Source organism: Anser anser (assembly GCF_964211835.1).
Source record: "Anser anser genome assembly, chromosome: 2".
In the NCBI taxonomy this organism is placed as follows: domain Eukaryota; kingdom Metazoa; phylum Chordata; class Aves; order Anseriformes; family Anatidae; genus Anser; species Anser anser.
The window spans coordinates 59985219-60008442 of NC_139721.1; the positions used below are offsets into that span (position 1 = coordinate 59985219).

At 35.8% G+C, this 23224-nt stretch overlaps 1 long non-coding RNA gene across 1 annotated transcript; it reads left to right on the top strand.

Annotated features, from left to right (window-relative positions):
* The first annotated feature begins 412 nt into the window (after positions 1 to 412).
* On the top strand, positions 413 to 15888 carry LOC310893942. The gene is made up of 3 exons (XR_014579420.1): positions 413 to 2587; positions 9039 to 9125; positions 14270 to 15888. It is a non-coding gene; the product is annotated as an uncharacterized lncRNA (long non-coding RNA).
* The last annotated feature ends 7336 nt before the right edge of the window (positions 15889 to 23224 follow it).

Consider the following 23224-nt stretch of genomic DNA (forward strand, 5'->3'; position numbering starts at 1 on the left):
AAAAGTCCAGACACTGTGGGTTCAGCTGGTTTGAGATGAATGTTGAGATGATTCATCTGGCTGAGTAGCAAAACTGGCATTCTGTCCTCACCATATCATCAGTTCTTTTTTTCTGAGGCAAAACTTATTTCCCCGTTTGATATTATCATAATAAATATTTGGAAAAGCTACTTTCTTAGTTCTTAACATTAACATCATTAACATTAAGAATTCTTAAGTTTTTAAAAAATCTTTTAAAATATAAATAGCCAAGAGGTGGCAGTAGTCGATCCTGTATTTACTCTGTGCTTTATTGTTCAAGGTATATTCTTTCCTTTCTTTGATAGACAAAATTATTTCAAATCAGACATATGATTTTTTTTTTTTTTTAAGTTCTCAATTGGCTAGCATTCTGAGTACAGCTCCCATTCCATCAAAGTCTCAAAAGTCTTTGTCAGAGCTAGAGAAAAGTAAGTACTTCCTTTAAAGTCTCCTTCCTCTGAAGACAGTGAGACAGATGCTTAGCAGATATTTAACTGGGCAGGTATGAGTGAGACTAAGATAAGCCTTTGATTCTCATGCAGAGTGGGAGGACAGGATGTACCTATCCTTAAGCACCCCCTAAAGGATTGCAGAGCCCTATAGTGTGGTTAGATTCAGCTTTGTGGCTTTGTGAGGTCCATGTCTCTAAAAGCCTATATAAATATCAGTGTTACAAAGAATTACTGCTGAAATTACCCCATAAATACAGGGGAAGGTATGGAAGAGAAGTGAGGATGGTCAGCTAGCAATAGGGCCAAGGTCAGACATCAAGGGTAAGCTTTTTTCCCCCAACATCCTTTTTTTTTTTTCCTGTAGATGTGAGAAGGGAAACATGCCACTGGAGAAGCTTAAGATGATTTTCACCTTGACTGGGGAACTGGGAAATGCCTCCAACCTTTCTGCCTCACGGCAAGCACACAAGTGTGAAGAAGGGCTTTACACAGGGAGCCACCTGGCACAGAGAGTGTGGAGAGAGGCCTGAAGTTGGCTGTGGCATATGGAGACAGGCAGAGAATTTTCTTACCTCAGGAGTAAATTCACACTTTGACAGGGAAATAAGGTGGCAGACTGGACTTCCTAAAACAAATGTTTCCTTCCATATTTATAAACTGAGGGATAGATGCGTGGGCATTGAGGACAAGCAGGCAGCTGAACTGCAAATAACTGCTTACACTCCCACAGTGGGATGGGGGAGAAAACTGGGACGGTAAAAGTGCAGGAACTCATGGATTGAAATACAGACTGTTTACTAGGTAAAGCACAAGCTGTGCATGCTTTATCAGTCAGGCAGATGTTCAGCCACTTCCAGGAAAGCAGGGACCATCACATGTAACAGTTTCTTGAGATGACAAACACCCTCCCACTCTCCCTTCCTTTTCCCCAGATTTTATTGCTGACCACAACCTCATATGGTGTGGAATATCCCTCTGGCCAGCCTGGGCCCCCTGTCCTGCCTGTGTCCCCTTCCAGCTTCTAGTGCAACCCCTGTCTCCTCACTGGCAGGGCATGAGAAGCAGGAAGGCCCTTGAGTTTGTGTAAGCACTTCCCTGCCACAACTAAAATATCAGGGTATCATCAACAGTATTTTCATCAAAAATCCAAAATACAGCTTCACCTTATCCCAGCCAATTAACCTTATCCCAGCCAAAACCATGACAACCTCCTGTGTGGAGTAAATCCATACAACATAGAACTAAAAAAGAAAATGCTGTAGCAGCAAGGACTCTATAAAAGTACAATCCCTTAAGAATATTTTCTTACTTACGGGAAAGGTCCAAAATAGTCAGAGACCGGTCATAAGGTCTGTTTAAAAACTGATCAGACATTGAGGAAAAACTCAATCAATGGACCCAGATTCTCAGTCAAATATCATGAAGAGAGAGGCTGAGAGAGGAATTGAAGGAAATGAAAAATTTGGAGAGCTTGTGCTGGAAGTCATTAGACAATTTTTTATTTTTATTTTGGCACACTAGGACTCTTGCAAGCTGATTTTTTTTTTCTGATTAGTCCCACTACAAACCACTCAGTTCATGAACATTTAGGTGAATATCTGAGTGAATATATTTATATGAATATCATATTTTAGGGCCACAGTGAGACCTTGCATCATGCAATCATACAATCTGTGATACCACAGCTCCTGGAGCAGATGTTTCTACATAGGGTTATTATAGGGTAAGAAAAGGATAGGAAGTGTAAAAAACTGCAGCAGGAAGAGGAGAGGTGAACATCTGTACTCTCATCCTCTCAATACATAAAGTAAGAGAACTGCAAGAGTATGGACAAGTTAAGTTGTGCAAAATTAATGCATTACAGGGTTGCTTCTAACAGCATATGCAAGTGCCAAGGTCTGCTTTTTAGAAGGAGTTACTACAGAAAAGCGGTGTCAGTTCATGATAGTGCTATTTACCGACATGTATTGTTAAGAATCTTCTGGTAAATTAGGGTTTAATTAATTCAGGATTGGTTTGGTTGTGTCACATGGAAATGGGAGCCCATAAAGTTAGGCTTATCAAAAGGCAACTTCTGAAAACATACAGCAATATACAAGTTCCATCTGCAGAAGGTAAATCACTGGTTTATGTGTGCTAAATTGTTTCTTTTTTTTTTTTTTTTTTAATGGCGGTTGGAGACCATTTGTATGAGAAAAATATTGTAGCCTTGGCTTGCAGCAGGTTTTCTCTTCTGTTCTGAGTTTACGTGGGTGTATATTTATTAAGATGGAACCTGTCCACAAGATAGGAACAACTAAAGTAAGAATCATGACTTGTACTGTGTACATTACTGAAAATAGTTCCCAGGGGAGTTAATAAAATTGTGGCCTAAATAAAGCATAAAGCTTTTAGGTACATTTTGCTCTTCTTTTTGAGGGTAAATGAGATTTGGATCCAAACAGAGACAGAGGCAGATTTTTATTATTATTATTATTATTTTTAATTTATATTTTACCTTGTGTTCTTAAATTAACATGATGTAAATTCTGTACATAAATATATAATGAATTCAGATTTGGAGTTTTCCAGGTGGGGACTGTCTCTGACTGTGTTTTTAATGTTCCCTGCACAATGTGACTATCTTCACTCTTAATATCAGCAGTAAATAAGATAGTTTTAAGATCACTGAAAACTTTGCAATTGCAATCTTTTTTTTTTTTTAACTAAGTTTAAAAAAATCTAAACTATATAAAAAAATAAAAGCAACATTTTTCTTTTTATTTTCATTTTTTTAAAAATTCTTATTTGAAAATCAGTGGTATTAAAATAGAGATATAATTCATATTATCACAAGTATGTAACCATCAAATCCTATTCCACAGAGAGCATGTGATGAAACACTATTCATCTGATACCTAATGATAATCCCATACAAATATCCTGGTGTGTTCTCTGTAGCATATTTATGATCTTGTTGTGTCTGGTCCAAGTTTCTTGACATTCTGAGTACCCCTTTGGGGAAATATGACATCTTGCAGTAATGTACGCTGTGCATGTCAAAAAACAACACCAATCTGCTTCTGCTACTCTGAGTTTTAAAAGTGGAAAGAGCAGGCTGCTCATTTTTTAACATATGCAGGATGGTGATGTTTACAATACCAGCTGGAAAAGCAAGTGCTTGTACAGAACAGTGTGTGGAGAAAATGGAACAGGAGGAAGAAAAAAACGTAATAATAATAAAAAAACCCACTCAGTTTTCTATGCTAAATGAACACTGAAAAAAAAAAAAAAAAAAGAACAAGGAGATCTTAGATTCTGGTCATAGCTCCTAACTTTACAGGACAAAATAAAATGGATCTGAAATATTTGGGGTTGTGGAACATATAAGGAGATCTGTATTGTTAGTTCCAGAATTTTCCATTTACTGAAGGCAAATAAACAAACAAATAAACAATAAGAAATCAGTAGTAACAAATAAAATATTTACTGGGAAATATAGAGAATAAAATGTGTCCTGATTAGCTTCATGGAGTCTCTTTAACTTTTATTAAGAAATGAATTGTGAATTAAAAAAAAAAAAAAAAGTAAATAAAACCTTGCAAATCTTTGAAAACTTAGCTCTAGAAGGTTTGATAATTTCAGCACTGGACATCTTTGTGGGTATCAGACTTATGGTAATGAAATCTGAGTAAAATCATTTGTTTTAAATAGTAGCTTCTCAGCTTTCTGTTTACAAATGGACTTAAGTTAGCTCCTCTGAGTGATACTTATGTTCTTTTTGTAAATCTATTTTTTTGCTGTCCCTTTCATTATTTTTGGTTTGCTTTCACTTAGAGTCAAGAAAATCTGAGCAAATGCATTAAATTTATAATGCTAACCATTTAAGTTGCATGAAAACCTTGAGAAGAATGATAGATTTATTTTGTATAGACCAATCTGCTCTGTGTTTTATTCATTCATCCCAGCTTCTGTCTTTGTAGTTTGACAACAAACTCCTTTTCATGATATAGAATAGCTAAGGCAAACTGTCTAAGGAAAAAATAAAAACAAAAGAATGGAGTAAGATAATGCTTCCCTAAAAATAAGCTAGATATTTTCTGCAGTAGTCAATAGCAGAGTTTTTTTTTTTTTGTAGAGATCTTTCAGGAATAAATAAATAAATAAATAAAAAATGGTAGTTGCTTAGCACATCTTGAAAACTCAAGAATTTTATTAAAGCACCTGAACAAAGATTTAGGAATACAATAATAATGATATTAATAATAATATTAATGATAATAACAGTGACAACAATAAATACCAATAACCTGTATATACCTTGTATAATGTCTTGCAAATTGCAGAAATCACATTCCTGACTTATAAAAGTCAAAACATATATTTCAGCAGAGCAAAGTGAAGCTCCTCTTATTCAGAGGCAGACAATCTATGTGTCATTCAGTATGTGATAAAATAAACCCCTGGGTAATCTGCACTTTTAGACTCACAGTTTAAAAAATGTCATACAGATCTTCATATGAGTTTTTCTCCATTACATTAAGAAAACAAGATTATAAAATAAAAAATGTTACATCATTCATTTTTCACTTGTATGACTACATAAGTATAAAAAAAATGGAAATATTATAAAGAAGTGGTCAGTACAATATAATACTTTAGAAATCAAGTTGTCTTTTTAAAGGAGGAATAGGATGGGTAGTTCAGATGAGAAATATTCGAAGCTATCTTTTACTTTTTTATTTTTTTTTTTTTAAGTGAGTTATTAAATCAAACACCAGTGAGTTTCAATGCAGTAATATGTAGTATTTAGACAAATATTGAATGCAATCCGAGTTCGTATTACATATTTCTTGTTCTGCAAACAGAAAAATTAGACAATTATCATTTGATCAAAATATTAACATTGGTGATGACATTGCATCAAATATTATCCCTGAAAATGAAGGATGTTATATAATAGCTAATAAAGCCTTTTTTTTTTTCTTTTATTCCTTCTTCTTCAGTTGGATAACATAGGAAATAAGAACAGTAGATCAAGAAGTAAAGGCAAAGGAAAAATATTCAAAATCTTCAGCAGTAAAGAAAATGGGGGGCTGATGAAAAATAAGGATGAGTGATTGATTCTACAATTACAAGGATATCACTGAATGAAAAAATCAGAATTCTACAAAATAAAATAATAATTAGAATGTAAGACAAAGGAAAATATTTATGGTGAAACAAAGTGAGATATTGGGAAGAGGGAAAAAGTTTTGTATTCAAAAAACATATTTGCAAAGAACATTAAAACTTCATTTGCACTGGTTCTGTCTGAAAGCAGAAAAAAATATATTAGTTATTTTCTGATCACAGGCATCTTTTTGAGAGGCATATGGAATGAAATTCACAGCATACTATTCAAAAAGCAGTGGCTGCACTGGGAAGGTTTATGGATGAGACCTTAGATCTTCCAAAGATGGGATATTGTAGTACAATTATCTTCTGCAGGTTTAATATTTCTAAGCAAGAGCAATAAATGTACCTCATGTAGGGGTAAATTTTGAAGTTTATCCAACACCTACCAACGCAATGGTTCCCCATGGAATATTACATTTTTTCACCTGTCTTATGCAAATACGACATTAGCACAATTGCACAGTCACTGAGGTAAAACAGTATTGATTGAGCACCATACTCCCCAGAGGGTCTTTTTTTTTTTTTTTTTTTTAATCTGGGGTAAAGAAATGAGGCGTCATAATTTAAAGTCTATGACTTCTATTTTCACTAGAACATTCTGCATACATTTATTGAAGTCTTTGATTTCTTCCTGTGATTAATGTCAGGATTTTTACATAAATCTTCGAAGGATAAAATAGCAAAGCTGTATTTTTCCTAGTGGTATGAGAAACAATAAAAAGATCTTGTTTAGATAGGATATTTCACTGATGAGAAGTAACTGTCTGAGGGAAATATGAGGTTCTGTTTAATGACAATATAGACTTTTGTGTTGGAAAACAATAAGAGTTTAGTAATTGACTGATAGTTTTATAGATAGTTTGTAAAATATGAAATAAGATTTATTCCTTTTCATTTATAACTGTAAAGTTTTATAAAACCAAGAACAAACATGAATCAAAATTTTATCTTTGCTTAAAATATTGTCAGAAATAAGTTATAAGCTATATAATGAAAATCATGACACAGAAGACATCTCAATATTAATTTAAGGCTTCTGGGAAATTAACATAATTAAAGAAGAAAGTATTAGTATTTTTTTTGTTTGTTTGTTTGCTTTGTTTTATTTTAAGAACTATGCAAAGGATACCTTTTTGCTCTTGTTTTGTACTTCCACACTTAATGGTAACTCAATGAAATTCCGTGGATGCAGCCTGCTGTGGAACAAGCTGAATACTGCAAAAATTGCGGGTATATATGGTCTGACTTAGTAACTTACGGTCTGGAACTTTGAGTGGAATGTAAATCACACTAAGAATGTAAAACACTTAAACAAGGGACAAAATTTCTAAAGTTCAGTCATCACATAGGATACAGATTTTCATAGAGTCCTCTCACCTACAAAAAGGGAGACAAAAATACTAAGAGGCTGGCCTGTAAGTGACATATTTTAACTTTGTATATAGCTCGCTCTCTATCTCTCTCTTTATATCTCAATGTATCTATCTCTCTCTCTCTATATATATATACATATTTACTGTATACAGGTACATTTTGCAAATGCATTACAATATTTGTATATCTGATCCTAAATTGCTTTCTTATACGAAAGTTTGCAAGTCATTATGGCTGTAGTTGAAAAAGCCAAGGGAGGAACAATTATTTGAATAGGCAAAAGGGAAAGTATTGAGGGAAAAGAGAGTAAAAAGACAAAAGGAGATCAAAATCCATAATGTTAAGAATTAAATGGTCTAAAAAAAAAAAAAAAGGCAGATAAAGAGCTAAGGAGACCATTTTATTCTAACAGAAGTAAAGATATAATTAAAATTTAAGAGGGAAGGCTATGGCCTTTGATTCGTTCAACTATTACAGTATCAGTGATCTCCATATCAAGATATTGTCATAGTCCTTCATTAAGAAAAGATTAATGATTAAAAATCCACTGTTATAACTTTTTTTTTCTTTCTCATAAAACACCTTGCATTGTGAAATGTATTTTATTATATAATGTGTACAGTAAAGCATTGAATCTGTAAGGGTTTTCAGAGTAACCAAAGAAGACTAGTTCAATCAAGTTAAGATGAGATGATTTTTTTTATTTTTTTACAAAAAAAAATTCCAAGATGTTTTTAGCTTTCATAGAGAATTAAAAAATAAAAATAATGTTTTAAAAGTTATTTTTTAAAAGAGGGAAATTCTTGCTTTTGGCCACTTGCAAAGTCTATACTTATCCCATCACTAATAACTTATTTTGGAGGACATGACAGATATACAAGAATAGTTGTCAGTACAAAAATAGTAATTTCTCTTGACTGAATAGTCCAACGTTTTCTAAAGATTGAGAAATAATATTTTACTAGCTAATTTTAATATGTCAGTTTAAATAAGGAAGTATCTGTAATTCAGTTGAAGGAAATATGCCAAAATGATCAGGAAGAAAGAGTGATTTATGTGGTATAGCTGTCAGCCCTTGAGTACTGATGTAAACATTCAATAGTTCCTACATTATAGTCATCTACTCATAGAGTTTTTAATCAAAGGAGCTGAGCCTCTTGTGGCTGGATCCTGGGAAGCAATTTTGACTGCTCAAGTTTTACATGCTATTGATGATATCTTAATAAAAACCTAACAGCCCATGAGACGAGACTTTTTATTTTTTTTTTAATGTAAGAGGAAAGTAAAGCAAAACATATGACTCATACGAGGTATCAGTGTGTCTATCTTTAGTTTTCCTACCTTATGTATAATTAGCACTTTAAATAATAATGATATAGCTCTTATTCCATGGTTAGTGAGCAGTGTCTCCAAAGACTGACAGGAGGACTTCTGAATGGTCTTCCACCAAGCAACAGTTCTTCACGACTAGTAATTTTGTGTGAACATTGGCAGGTAATGGAAGCTTGGAAACACCCTTCTAGAGGCGATGGATTAACAGTGCAAGTGAGCTGAACCCCAAGATATGCAAAAGGCATAAAAGCAGTGATATTTCTCTGTGTTGCATGCAGTTAGGTTTTATTTTCAAATTCATGAAGAAATGATTTTGATTCGCTAGACTATTGTAGCTCTCTTCATTACCATTGCATTTCACCTCTGCAGCTACTTTAGATTTGTTTATTTGTGGGCACCTAAAACCTTTATGTGCTGATTTCTGCCTATATGGCAATTCTAGTTAAAGAAGATTGCTTAGATTGGTTTGTTTCTTCATTTGTGCATTTTCATTTCTAGTAAAAATATTCGTCTATTTAGTAGTCTGTGAGAGGTCTTTCACTTAATTTTTAAATGTTTCTTCACTTATTTACATAGTCTATACATTTTTATCATATTTTGATTGAAGCCCACCACGTTATTTTTGCATTGCATTATTTTTGTTTCTTTTAAATTCAAGACTACATATTTCTGAAGTTTGTCATTGTTGTTGTTTTTCTTCAGTGTTGGATCTGTCTTCCACAAACAATCTACTCCTGTATTAGGATACAAGCTCTGTCAAGTTGTACATTTGAATCCACAAGTTAAAAGGTGATGTAAATGGGTTGTGCTTCTGTTTAATTTCATATATGAAACTCATACTTTCATAAAAAAAAAAATAGTTCCATTTAGGAATCTCAGTAAAATAATATGAGAACAGATCTGTTTTTCCTCACTTAATCATAGTACATTGAAATCTAATGATTTACATAAATTAGTATTAAAAGTCTGTTTCACAGAATTACATAACTGTTGAACTGTTGAGGAAGTGTCCTCTACGGGTCATCTTGTCCAAAACCCTTCTCAAACAGGGCCACTGAGAGCCAGTTCCCCAGGACCATGACCAGGTGTGTTTTGAATATCTCCAAGGAAGGAGATTCCACAACCAGTCTGGGCAACCCGTGCCAGTCTTCTGTCAACTTCACAGTAAATCCTTTCCTCCAAACCCTGACTTATTTGCATAGCACTATGTTTATGACTGTTCCTGTCTAGAGGCGCCATGGATGAGAACATTATTTGAAGATGGATTTCCATCACTATCAGCATATTATATAAAGAATATATTTTTAAGTGTCTTCCCAGACTAAACATTTGTGAGCTTTTCCCCTTATTCCTTTCCTTTGTTATTTAATGATTTAAATGCAATTGTTCATCTGAATTTGACACAAATACTTCTTCCATTGATATCAGTGTTTTTCTGCCACAGCATTTACTAGGAACAGATTTTTATTTTTATTTTTTTCTTATTCTCTTACTTGATTTTTCAAAGATATCAGAAATAAGCAGGAATCAGTAAAGATTTTTAAATAATAATCTATAGAGTACTGGGGATGTAAATGTCAGAGTAACAAACAACCTGAAAACTACAATATCGCTTTCTACATGTCTATTATTTTTAGGATTTAAGTAGGGTTCAATTGATATATAAGACTTGTACTAACCATTAGCAATATGCCCATGGTAATAATTTTCACTGTTAAAGCCTTAAGATGTTTAAGGCTAGTTTAATCTTTAAAAATGTCAATCACACAGGCAGTGTATGAATATGATTAGGCATATACACCTTTAAGTGTGAATTTATCAAAAAGTTGCCCAAAGTAGTACATAATAAATCCAGATAAGTGGTGCATTGCAGTATCCTTCCAAGCTAACTGATTTCCATCCTATCCATCCCATGATTTGGATGGATGCCAAATATCCAGCTGGGTTTAACTTTTGTTGTTTCTGTGATTGTTTTTAGTGATAGAGGCCTCTCTCCTCTTCTTCTCTCTCTCTCCCCTTTTTTTTTTTTTCTTTTTTTTTTTTTTTTAGTATATAATTAATGTGCAGGATTTTCAGGAGAGATGTTACAGGAGGGATGTATGCTTCAGGAGAGGATGTATGCTTTGGTTCATGTCCACTGTTTCTGTCACCTCAAGAAAATAAGCTATTTCCTTTCTACTTTCCTTTCTACTACACTACCCTATATTCTCAAGCCCTTGATCTCTGGTTCCCAAATCCACTCTGTCAAAGCTTTACTTTCTGTTTTCAGATTGGTAGTGAAGGTCTCATCTCTTCTCTGAATTCCTGTAATGGAGCACCACCTTTTGAGCAAGTTACTTCTGAATCAATTGGAAGAGTCCTGTCATTTCTAAGGCAGCCAGATGCTGTGAAAGCTCAGTGGGGAGCAAGGAAACACTGTCCTGTGGAGATCAAATGCAGATGACCAAAGATCACTGAGTAGACAGATTTTGCCTCAGTGTCAGGCAGAAGTTCCCAGGCCCTCAGAAATATATAAAAGTACGTACAAGCAGGGATATATATACATCCTTAGTATATGAAAAAACATATTTCTCCTTTGTATGTGGAAAAAAACACACCACAACAACCAGCAAAGGAAAACTCAGAAGTATATAGTTAGGTATAGTAGTAACTTACTGTCTGTTTGAAGAATGCAAAACACAAGATGTTTTCTTTTTTGTACAATACAATTGATGGTACAGTTGTAGCATAATTTATTGTCTAACGACATCTAACAATCTTTCTTCTAGCACACAGAACTAAAATCTTAATGATATCTTTGATTTTACCACCCTCTTCTGTAGGACTACAGACAACTTATTATGTTATATAATAATCAGTAATCCATATAAATGTTATAATTATTCATTTTATTATCGACTGTCTAAGCAAAGGTCTAGATTCATTTTCTTCATCCTAAAATGCATTCTTTTAAAGCTTCTTCACAAAATGTGGTTCTTTTAGCTTAATATAAATCTCAAGCTCACTAAATAAGGAGGAAGATAGTTCCAACAAATGTAAAAGTGGTTTACATCTTCTCTTTTCCTTAAAAATGTTATGCCAGATGTTTCATCCACTAATAAGACAATTAAAGTATTATTTTATGCTCTGAATGCCCAGAGCTTAGTGCCATATCAGTCATACAAGCCTCCATCTTGAACAGCTAAACACAATTGTGTTGAACTGCAAAAGAACTGTATAAAATTATCAGATACAAACTAATTAGTCTAAATCATGATAAAAATGAAAGTCATTTCTAGTCAACTCTGCAGCCATCTTGTAGACAGGGATATGAGTTCTTTGTCAGACTCGCTTTTTAAAATTAAACTCACAAAATGATTTCTGTTTTTGTTTATTTGGATCTTTGCTTATATTTTACCTTCTTTCCTCTCCTCATTATTCTGAATATCTAAGATCTTGTCCTTCTTTTTTCTGCTTTGCAGTTTCCATCTACATACTTTATCTCATATCCCACTAGTATTACACACCACTCCAACAATAATACCAAGAGCTGCAACACTTTTCAGTGCTATTCTATTTGTTCTGCCTGGTTTTTATTCTGTTTCTCCTACACAGCATGGAAGAGGATCAAGAAAGTGACAGGTCAGGAAGAAGTTACTTAGAGTAAATAAAAGAGCAGCAATAAAAGCATTCCTTGATGGACTGAGACCAGTAAAGCTAGGCTTTAGTCAATTACGTCTTTTTTTGTTGATAACCCTGTGAAAAGTGTGCACACACACACACACACACACACACAGAAAAGCACTACCTTTGTCGGCGTGGAATTTTAATGTATAGCTGTAGTGAGCAAGTGTTATTAGATAGTTTTTAGATGGTATGCTATTTTTTTTTATTTACTTTTTTTTAAGAAAGGCCGAATGTTTATCAGGATTAGTATAAATCAAAAGAGCTTTTTACCTTTACACTTTTCTCATAATCTAGTAGCAATAAAGACAGGACATAGAGATAATGTAAATTCTAACTATTCTTAATGTTAACTTTAGAAATTCAAAACATTTGTATCTGCTCTACACTTTAGAACGGAGGAAAGAACTCTTGTTTTTGCAAAATTTCTTTTAATATTAGAGAATGTAACCCTTCTTACATTTCATTAAATTTTGAAAAAATAGCAATGAGGTATGTCTAAAAAATATTGCTCTCACTTTTAAATACATTTTAGAATAAAATATATAGTATAGACATCATAATTTAAATACTCTTTTGCTTCACAGAAAGACCATGAAAGATTGAAAATAACGTCTATTGTATTGCCAGTTATGTTGCAACTACTGAGGATCTATAATAGAACCAATAATAATAAGAAGAAGAATACCATGGGAAAACATGTATTATAACAATAGAAATGCTGTGCTTGATATTTTGGTATTTAATCATGAAAATTAAAAGGCATGGTACACTTTTCTTTCTAGATATTTCCCTGATTACCTGCTATTGTTTGGATGCTAGCTAAGTGAGTGCTTTGCTTTTGAAAAATATTGATTTTCTTCATAAAGGATAGGTATACTGCCACTTGTATTCCAGGAACACCTGTCTTTTAAACAAAAGGTCTTCACCCTGAAACTGGGCTGCTGGACTTATAGAGATAGATTGCCTACTGTTGATATGCTGCGTGAGTTCCTTACTCTCTGTGCATCACACGGTTATTTTACAGACAAGGATATTTCATTTTCTACAGAATATTTTACATATTGAAAGCAATGAACAGTAAGAATTGAAGCAAATTTCTGTTAGATAAAATGGAAAACAAAAACATAAAAAATATAGTTCATATCCAACTAAACTTTCAAAAGCAAACAAAAGTTATTTAATTACCCAAACTGTGGCAAGGGGGCCTTGTGTGTGCATATTTTCTGTGAGTGTAAATTAAATCAAATAAATTACAAAGAATTTGAATTAGAGATAGTAATACAGAGAAAAAAAAATCCACCTGTTTTAGCAACTTTTAAAATAATGGCAATTAGCAAACAAGTCACTAGCCTTGCCCACTGAATTCATCTTTCCTTGCCCATTTTCCAATAAAGTAGCTTCATCTACATCCATAAGCATTAATATTGGAAGGGATATTAAAAATCACATTTTCAAATGCATAGGAGAGAGGGAGCAAGAAAAAATAAGAACATTAAAAACAAACATTTTAAAAAGTCAGAAATCGAGAACAGTAGATAAAATGTAGAAACACAAAGATTAAAAATACAATAAATAATCTAAATATAATTCTGGTTTCTGTCAATGTGATCAGCACATTTATCTGAAAATATCTCCTTTTCTATATTCAAAGTTTAATTAATCTATGATGGCAGAAGCAACCTTGATTTTTTTGTTTTATTTCCACAGATTCTGATATAGGGTATACCCTAATCAGGAGAGCATCTTGATATTTGTTTATTTTGTGAAAGTTTCTTTCTACCCTGCCCTGAATTCTTAAAAAAAAAAAAAAAAAAAAAAAAGGAAGGAAGGAAGGAAGGAAAGGAAAAAAAAAAAAGTAAGATATTTTTAGGCATGCAAACCATCACCAAGTACTTTGAAATTGTCAGTGACTTGAAATGCATCTGAGAGTATCGTCCTGACCAGAACCTAGCAAAACAGAATACACATTAGTTTTCAAAGTCCTAGACACAAATCTGAATAGGTATCTTGAGTGTTAACTTAGAAAATAAAAATAAAAATCCATACAGGTAAGAAAAAAACAGTTGCTTTACTTTTCTCAGACACTTTTGTGCTCTGGACAGCAGCCATTCCAGAGCTACCTTTGGCATGATACCAATTTTGCAACTACTACCAAAGGCTAGTATGCAACTACTACCAAATTTCTTTTCAGGGACATAGGTCTGTAGAAACATTACTTTATGTTTTCTAAACAGCACTAAATTCACTTTATCTTTTTTCCTTTACAGAAAGAAGAGACTGAACAAGTCAGCTAAAATTACAGACTCATCGATCTCAATAAGAATTAAGTTTGAATTCAATTATGAATTTCACCAAGTCTGAAATGGCTATACCTACAGTATCATAAGATCATGGGATAATTCCAGCTGGAAGGGAGTTCAGGAGGTCTCATGTTCATCCTCCTGTTCACAGCATCATCAGCTCTGAAGTCTAGCTTGGTTGCTCAGGGCCTTGTCCAGTTAGATTCTGCAAACCTCCAAGGATGAAGACTACACAGTCATTTTGGGTAGCCACCGCAGAGCTATCCTTAGGGAGAAAAAGATTTTCATTATAACTAGTCAGAACCTCTCTTGTTACAGTTCATGGCAGTTATTTCTTGTCCTCTCTCATGCACCAGTGTGCCCAGCTCTATCTCCTCACGAGATTCCCTGTAAGTACTGCTGTAAAGTGATCTTGAAGATATTCCTCTTCCTGACTGAACCAGACCCTACCTCTCATGGCAAGTGCTACAGAACCCCAATAATGTCTTGGTGGCCCTCTCCTGAATATGTTTAAGTTAGATGATGTGTTTCTTACACTGGAACCTTGAATGCCACAGTATTCAGGAACAGCTCTTGATTCCAGATGTGTAGTCATCCTCTGTCCTGTCCCTACTCCAGTGATCGCCCAGGGTAGTACTAGCTGTAATTCTTTACAGCCTGGTAACCAGGAAAGATGCTCTGACCATATGATCTGAATACTGCACTGACTGATGTTTCATAGGATGCTGCAGTTGGCAGATGAAGTTCTGTACAGAGGTAGAGTTAGCCTCTTTGCAACAAAATATTTCTTTAACATTTTTCTTCCCAGATATTGTTGTACAACTGATATAATAGGATAATAAAGTCAATTAAGTTAACTAAACACCTAAAACAAATAGACAGATAATCTGTATTGGGGATTTAGGTATGTTAAAATCAAAATGTTTTTGTGAAGATTAATGGTCTTTGCCTGCCTTGGTCTCCCAACTACCTGTGAGTAGATCTACACTGCAATTCAAAATGTCATTTTCTTACAGATATTTTACCTCAGACTAACATTAATCCACCCAGATCAACTTCTGGTATGGCAAGATGTACTTCAGCTATGCAAAGGACATACCCCTACCATACTAGTCTGAAGTGCACTGATATCCAAAGCAATAAGATAAAAAATATACCTATATGTCTTGTGCCCTGAGGTACAGGACAGGCAGTTTTAAATAACTGCATGACATTGATGTAAGCATGGCATGTGGTTTCATTAACAGGATTACTCTGTTTACCAGAATCCCCCAAGCACTGTTTGAGCAAAGACAGATCTGCGAGAGACACCCTGCTCTTTACCCTCGTCTACTGCCCTATGGGTAAAAGGACATTTAGACAAAGATTCCCATTCACTACCTGGAGCAATACCACCAGTGGCACAATCCCATTACAGCACCATAGGTTCTTTAGGAGTCCCTGCCTACAAATACTGTTTTAATATTATGTAGAGCATAATACCACAGTACTATATAATACAGCACTACCTTCTTGAATATCTGTGAGCTTGTCTCTGCCGGGTTCTGTTATATGGCAGAGAACTCTCTCTTGCATCAATGGCAAGACTGTATCCTTCCCTTTTCTAGGCTGCATCTGAAAAGAAAGAGGCAAAGAGGAGTAAGAACAGGTGCTCTCCCAGCTGCTACAGGAGTACATAAGAGTACATCCCCAGAGCAGATGCTGTTGTATGTTTGCTCTCCCTCAGAGAATAGGGTTCAGGGGCTGAATACAAGTACTTTCAGAGTTTATAAAAGACCAGAGGTCTTTCTTTGGCCACCTACCATCCTGTTGTCATTGGTGGCCAGAGGCAGGTAATTATGGAAAATTTTAAGAAACGGGGAACCATACAGAGACTTTCCTCTATTACCACGACAGCAAACAATACTATAGGATTTTCCTGCAGTGGAAAACGTATCTAGACCATTTTGCTTAATAGTCGCTGATAGACCACTCTTCATTTGTTTAAATGTCCTTTAAAACATATTAATTCTTTTGTTTTCCACAGCATCCATTGACAATGAGCTCCACAATTTAATTATGTTTGTTTGATTTAGTTGCCTAGCCCCGGGTGTCCTCCTGCTCTACAGTTATTCAGAATTTCCTGCTGACATTAGCTATGCAGCTGATGATAACAGAGGAGTAAAAGGCATTTTTAGTGATAGTTAAAACTGAACATTGGAAGTTATTGCATTTTACCAGTAGGGGGGATGAGGACACAAAACCATGTCTGCCTATTTGAATACTATATTTAAATAATATTTGAATACTGTAGGCACAGAACATTAAAACACAGATTGTGAAAACCATTGCAGATCACATGGATTCTTTTCAATTTACCATGCATTGTTTAACTAATGTTACAACCTGGAAATACATAGCTCAGATAGCTCACTTTATACTAAGCTTGAAATACAGTTTATAGAATCAGAAGTTACATTTCTTATAGTGCCAGTTTAACCTAGCGTTTTAACTGAGGCAGAAAAAAGAATAACATCAACAACCAACTGAATAGCAAGCAGCTTACTGTGTTATGGGTCTGTCAGCTACGACCTCTATGGTTTCTTATTTTATGTGGTCATAAAAAAGACCCCACAGCAATTCTTTGTAGCTGACTGAATTTACTCTGCTTTCCTTGGAAAAAAATTATCTCATTTTACCATTATGCAACATATTTCATGCAGCTCAGTTTCTGCTATCTAATTCCAGAAGGAGATGTACTTCTTTGGTGCCATATATTTACAGTTCATAAAAGATTTGCAGACCTTTGTGACAAAAATAAATAAATAAATAAATAAATAAATAAATAAATAAATAAATAAAGGTTAATATTATATTTATAATAGATGTGTGAACTGACATGTTATTTCAAAACACCACCAGTGATATAGTATTGATATAGTATTGAGACATATTGTAGTATTTTCAAATGCGTAATTATTTCAAAACTACAACCTAAACTGAATAGGATCATAATAGGAAGACTGAATCTATTAAGTTAGGTGAACATAACTACAGCTCCCTGATCTTTGAGGCTATCTCCAGCAAAGATTTAAAGAGACTGAGGTCTATGCTATCCTCTCCAGAGGATGACTTGCAATGGAAATCAACAAGTGTTTCACTGCTGCCTTGTGTAATGATTATGTCATCCTTCACTGTTTCTTGGCCTCCTCTATATACTTTAGAATGTGAAGAACACCTAACCCTAAAGCAGGACACAGAAATGTTGTCAACTCATGTACAGAGTTTTATTCTTATATGAAAGAAAGTTCAAGTCTTATATGAAAGAAATTTCAAGTTTTATTCTTATATGAAAGAAGTTTCAAGTCCCATAGCATCAATTTGCTGAATTTCTTTGGCCATAAAACCAGTCTTTGACCAGAGAAAACTTCTTAAAGAAGATATTAGAGTTTTCATTTCTAATTGTTTTTTGTTTTCTTGTGAAAAGATTTTTAAACAAATATATTTCACCATGATCTGCTAGCAGAAATAATTCATGCTATTCAAATTGGTAAATTGCTGACAGCACATGTCAGAATATAACTTACAAGAGCTGGAATGGATTCAGACAGAAATACACATTACTAAAAATAATCTTCCAAATTTTCTGTATGTACTGATTTATACAAAGTACTGAAGATATTCTGAGAAAAAGATCTTTAGCTGCCCATAATACAAATTTCAGTTGTCTAATGAATATCTCATACCAGTAAAAAAAAAAAAAGGGGGGGGGAGGGAGGAACAAAATTATTTTTTAGCTAGATGCAGTGATCTTGTGTAAACAGTGAGAGTTTACAAAGAATCCAAATGAAAAATAGCCAGAAATTGACAGCTTGAGCACCACTAAGTATTAACACCCTCCTTGCTAATTGCTGCCATCACAAATTAATGGAAGTCTTTTAAATCTCCTGACAGTGGTTATGTAATGTTCTGTGGTTAAGGGAACTTCAGGCAGTACATAACAGATGCCATCATTAATATGCAACTGCATATGCTTCCAGTGCACAAGTTTTTGTGAGATTTTTTTCCACCCTTATTTTTTTTCTTTGTTATTTGAAAATAATTCTTCAAAATTCCTGGTTTCTGCTTTTCCACACAGGTGTTTTAAACTGAACTGCTTTAGTCCTTTGTCTTTTTCCACCAGAGAACCTGTTTGGACAGTATTCCACAGATATGACAAATGTTTATTCCTAACAGAACCAGAATTAGTTATGATTTAACAGCTGCTATATGGTAAAAAAAAAAAAAAATGTATTTAACTGGCTCTTTTTTTCTCCTTCCTTTTTCCTAAGAAACTTAGACAAATAACTAAATATTTGTGAAACGAAGTGCTCTGTTATTGCTGCTAAATTTCAACCTCTTACTTTCTTTTGGATTAAAACTAATCTTGAACTCCAAAGTTCTGCTTCTTCAAGGAAATCATTTTTTTTTTTCTTTTTGAAAATCTTTATGGGTTTCATTATAAGTAAAAGAAATCAAAAAACTTATTGTGTGAGTCCATTCCATCTACACAAAATGCCACCCAAAGCAACGTGTCCTCAGTTTCTTTCTAGTGTCAATAGGCATGGCAATGGAAGAGAGACCATTTAAAAATACATCAATATAATACTGTGTATGAACAAGAGATTATTGATACAAATTTTCTTCATTTTCCAATTCTTTCTTTCTCTATGTACCTTTCACCATATCACTTCTCTTCATCTGTCCACCCATTCTTTCCCTGTGAAAGAGGACATATTCAACATTAGTTTGTGGTGGTCTCCTTTCACTCTTCACACTTAACACTTTTTCTCAGTCTAAAGCAAGACAGAGTCTAAAAGCACCTTCTTGACAGGAATACGCATACCATCTTCTCTCAGATCACAACTTGGTCTCTTCTGAACTCTTGTATCTCTCAACAGTCTCCACCAGGGAATTGATGTCACTTCTCCTGGTGAAAAACAGTTGATGTACATCTGCCTTAGGGACTTGGGGCTTATGCATGAGTCATTGATGGGAATGTGACTGAGCATCAGTGAATTGGAGAGGACATCTCCAGAAAGAGAATTGCACAACAGCACACATAAAAGACAAAGACTGACACATAGTCACAGGTTTGGGGTCTCTCAAGCTGCCAGAGCTGCTCTGGCCTTTTCATCTGCTCTGGGTGGTGTGAAAGAGTCTATCAAAGTTGTGGCTTGGAAATGAGACTAAATGTGTGAGAGTTACATCATATTGCAGGAACTGCTCCTGCTCTCTAAGAGAATCAAATGATTTATCTTAAGTGGTAAAACAAGCTTTCTCTTTATTTTTGTACCCAAAGTGAGAGTTCCAAAGCCAAGTGAAGGAAATGGGATCAATCGTGCTGACTGTAAGAGTTCATTTTGGGTTAAAATCTCTGCACAGAAAGTACTTCATTCTACATAAATCTGTCTTCCTAACACTCCTCATTCAGGTACGAAGTGCTGCTCCAATGATATAAAGCAGAGACACAGAGAGGTTTGTTCATGATCTTCTCAAGGAAAAGAAAATGTTTAACTACTTTGATGGGAAAAAGAGCTGTGAAAACAGATTTCAGCTCTTGACCCCTTGCTGTATACAGCCCAGGATGTTGTCCTCAGTGATGCAGGGGTGCATGCATTGTTGGTCCATTGCTTACTTTGCTGTCCACCGGGATCCTCAGGCTGCCTTCCCAGCAACCCTACATTCCACTGAGCCAGACCGCAGGCTGTGGTGCTGCTTGGGATTATTATGCTCCATGTGTGCAGGGCTTGTGTTTCTCTGTAATACCTCATGCAACACTTGTTGACCAGTCATCCAGTATGTTGTGATCTCTCTGCATTGTGACTCTTCCTTTTAGTTCATATACCTCTTCTGTCATTCCAGTGTCATTCACAAACCTGGTGAGTGTGAATGCAATCCCATCATTGTGATCTTTTAGAAAGACACTCAATAGCATGTGACCCAGAAACAACTTCCAGAAAACTACACGTGTGATCTCTGTCAGTTGGACTTTCAGCCATTCACCACCAACCCTTGTGCATGGTAGTTTGGGATGGTTTCCATCAAACTAGCTCCACTTGTCCATCTGGGAGCTTGCCAGCTTATCTATGGGAATCATGTCCTTGGCAAAATTAAGGCAAATGACATCCATGGCTTTCCCCTTATCCTCTCAGCAAATTGTTTGATATGAGAAAGCAGTTAGGCTGGTCAAGTACTATTTACCATTGGTAAATCCATTTTGTCTCCTTCCAGTCACCTTCTTTTCCTTCATGTTCCTGGAAGGAGGAGCTTCCTTTAAGACCTTTTCTTTAATTTTCCCAGGATCTGAAGTAAGTATGACCGTTGTTTCAATTTTTTTTCATCCATGTTTGTAGTTAGGCAAAATATTTGCCCTTTTGCCCTTTTCTGCCCTTGGTCCCAGTGGGCTTTCAAAAATTATAGGAATTGTTTAGTCATCATGCCAGCCAATTCCCTCAGAACCCTTGGATGCATCCCATCAGGTCTCAACTTGTCCATGTCTACTTTGTACACAGGGTCTTTAACTCAACCTTTCTCTGCTATCAGTGGTTTGCCATTTCCCGTGCCATTGCTCCTTGCTGTAACAGACTTGGGAACTGAAGACTAAGGTGAATAAGGCATTGAATACCTGGGTCTCTGTGGTGACATTTGTAATTAGTTTGCACACCCCATTTGACAGTGGACCTACATCTTCCTTGTATATTTGCTTTCTACTAACATACTTACAGATGCCTTTCATGTTATTCTTGATCTTGCTTGCCCATCTGAGCTACAGCAGAACTTCTGCTCTCCTCACTACACTGCTGTACATGCACATGATGTTTCTGTGTTGGCCTTTGGTAGTCTCCCTTTTTCTACCTCTCAGGTGCTTTTTTTTTTTTTTTTTTTTTCCAGTGTTGGTAGTGCACTCTTTATCTGGGATGTTTTCTGGTTGTACCTTTTTGTGCCTTTTTGCACTGAGGAGGAAGAATTGCCCTTGCCCTTGGAGAAGGCTGTCTCTGACGTGCACTCCCAAGCCCATTTGCCCTCCAAGGGAGACTCCCAGGAGATCCCTCATTATTCCCAGAGCAAACTGAAAACTGTTCCTCTCAAGGTCTTTATCCCTCTCCTTGTCTTCTTCACCCTTAGGATCTTAGTCTTTACAACCTTATGATCACTGCATCATCAAAGCTGCCATTTGTGCTGAAATATCTAAATAAGTCTTCCTTGTTTGTACACAGTTGGTCTGGAAGAACACCACTCCTACCTAATGAGCACACACTGCAGTAGTTTTTGGAAGTTCTCCTCAGTGAACTCCAAAAATCTTCAGTTGACTATGTTGCCTTCCAGCAAATACCTGGGTGGTTGAAAATTCTGTCAGAACCAGAGACAGCTGGCCTGAGGCCTATTTGAAGTCTCTGAAGAAAGCTTCATCCACTTCATCTTCTTGATCCAGTGGTCTGTAGCAGACACCTACCACAAAATCTCAGTTCACAGGCAATTCCTTTAATCTGCACCAAAAGGCACTCTGCGGAGCACAGCTAACCTCCATATACTCAAATTATCTTCTACAGAGACCCTCATGCTCTTTTTCCCTTTCTATCTTTCTGGTGTGGCCTGTACCTGTCCACTGTGGGACTCCCATTATGTGACCTAACCCACTGAATTTCTGTAATTCCAAAAGCCTGGTAACTGTGGGATTGCATGCATAGCTCCATTTTTTCTATTCTGTTCTCCAGAGTGCGAGTATTGCTATACAGATTTCGGATGATGTGTTGTCTGCCCCTGGAGTCTGAGGGGTGCGTAGAATCCTCCCTCGGGGCTCTTCTTTGCATATACTTTCACCATGTACTTTCTGGTCTCCTGGCTTCAGAAAGCACTTCCTGTGAAAGCCAGTTTTAAGCTTAACTTGCAAAGTTAGCCATTCCACTGGAAAAAAATGTCCTGGCAGGAATCTCCGAGTTGTCTTCAAAGAGCATCTCATGGTCATGGGGGCTGAAAACCTGGCTGCAATACCAGCCATATAGCTGGGGGCTTATTGTTTGATACACTTGCTTCTGCCTTCATACTTGCCTTGCACTGTAAGGAGAAAAAAATTTGAGTTCCTGTTCCCTTTACTTTAGCCCTTGGATTTCAGTAGTTCTGACTGTTCTTTTTGTGGCTCACTCTTTGCAGTATCGTTGTGTCCTGATTTCAGCTAGGATAGAGTTATTTTTCCTCCTAGTATCTGGTAGAGTGCTGTGTTTTAGATTTAGGATGAGAATAATGTTGATAACACACTGATGTTTTAATTGTTGCAGAGCAGTGCTTATACTAAGCCAAGGACTTTTCAGCTTCTCACACCACCCTGCCAGAAAGGAGGATGGGGGTGCAGCAGGAGCTGGGAGGGGACAGACCCAGGACAGCTGACCCAAACTGGCCAAAGGGGTATTGCATCATGCTGAACAATTAATATGGGGTGGCTAGCCAAGGTAGGGGGACTGGCTGCTCGGGAATAGGCTGGTCATTCGTCAGCGGGTGATGAGCAATTACATAGTACATCACTTGTTTTGTACACAATATTAGATAATTACTATTATTATTATTATTATTATTATTATTTCTTTTCTGTCCTAAAAAACTGTCTTTATCTCAACCCACCAGCTTTTATTTTTTTTCCGGTTCTCTCCTCCATCCCACTGGGGGAGGGAGAAGAGCGAACAGCTGTGTGGTGCTTAGCTGCCAGCCTTAGCTCCGCAACACATTGGCACTCATGTGGAGGAGAGGAAGGGTAGTGGTCTCTTGGCTTGGGGTGTCTTGGCACTCTCCGTGACATGCTGACTTTGGCTCCAGGAAAGCAGGAAACTTTCCCTGTGTGTCAGGTTGGCAGGTGGGTGTCCCAGTCTCCCACAGAAGGGAGTGTTTTGCTACTGATATACACCACTT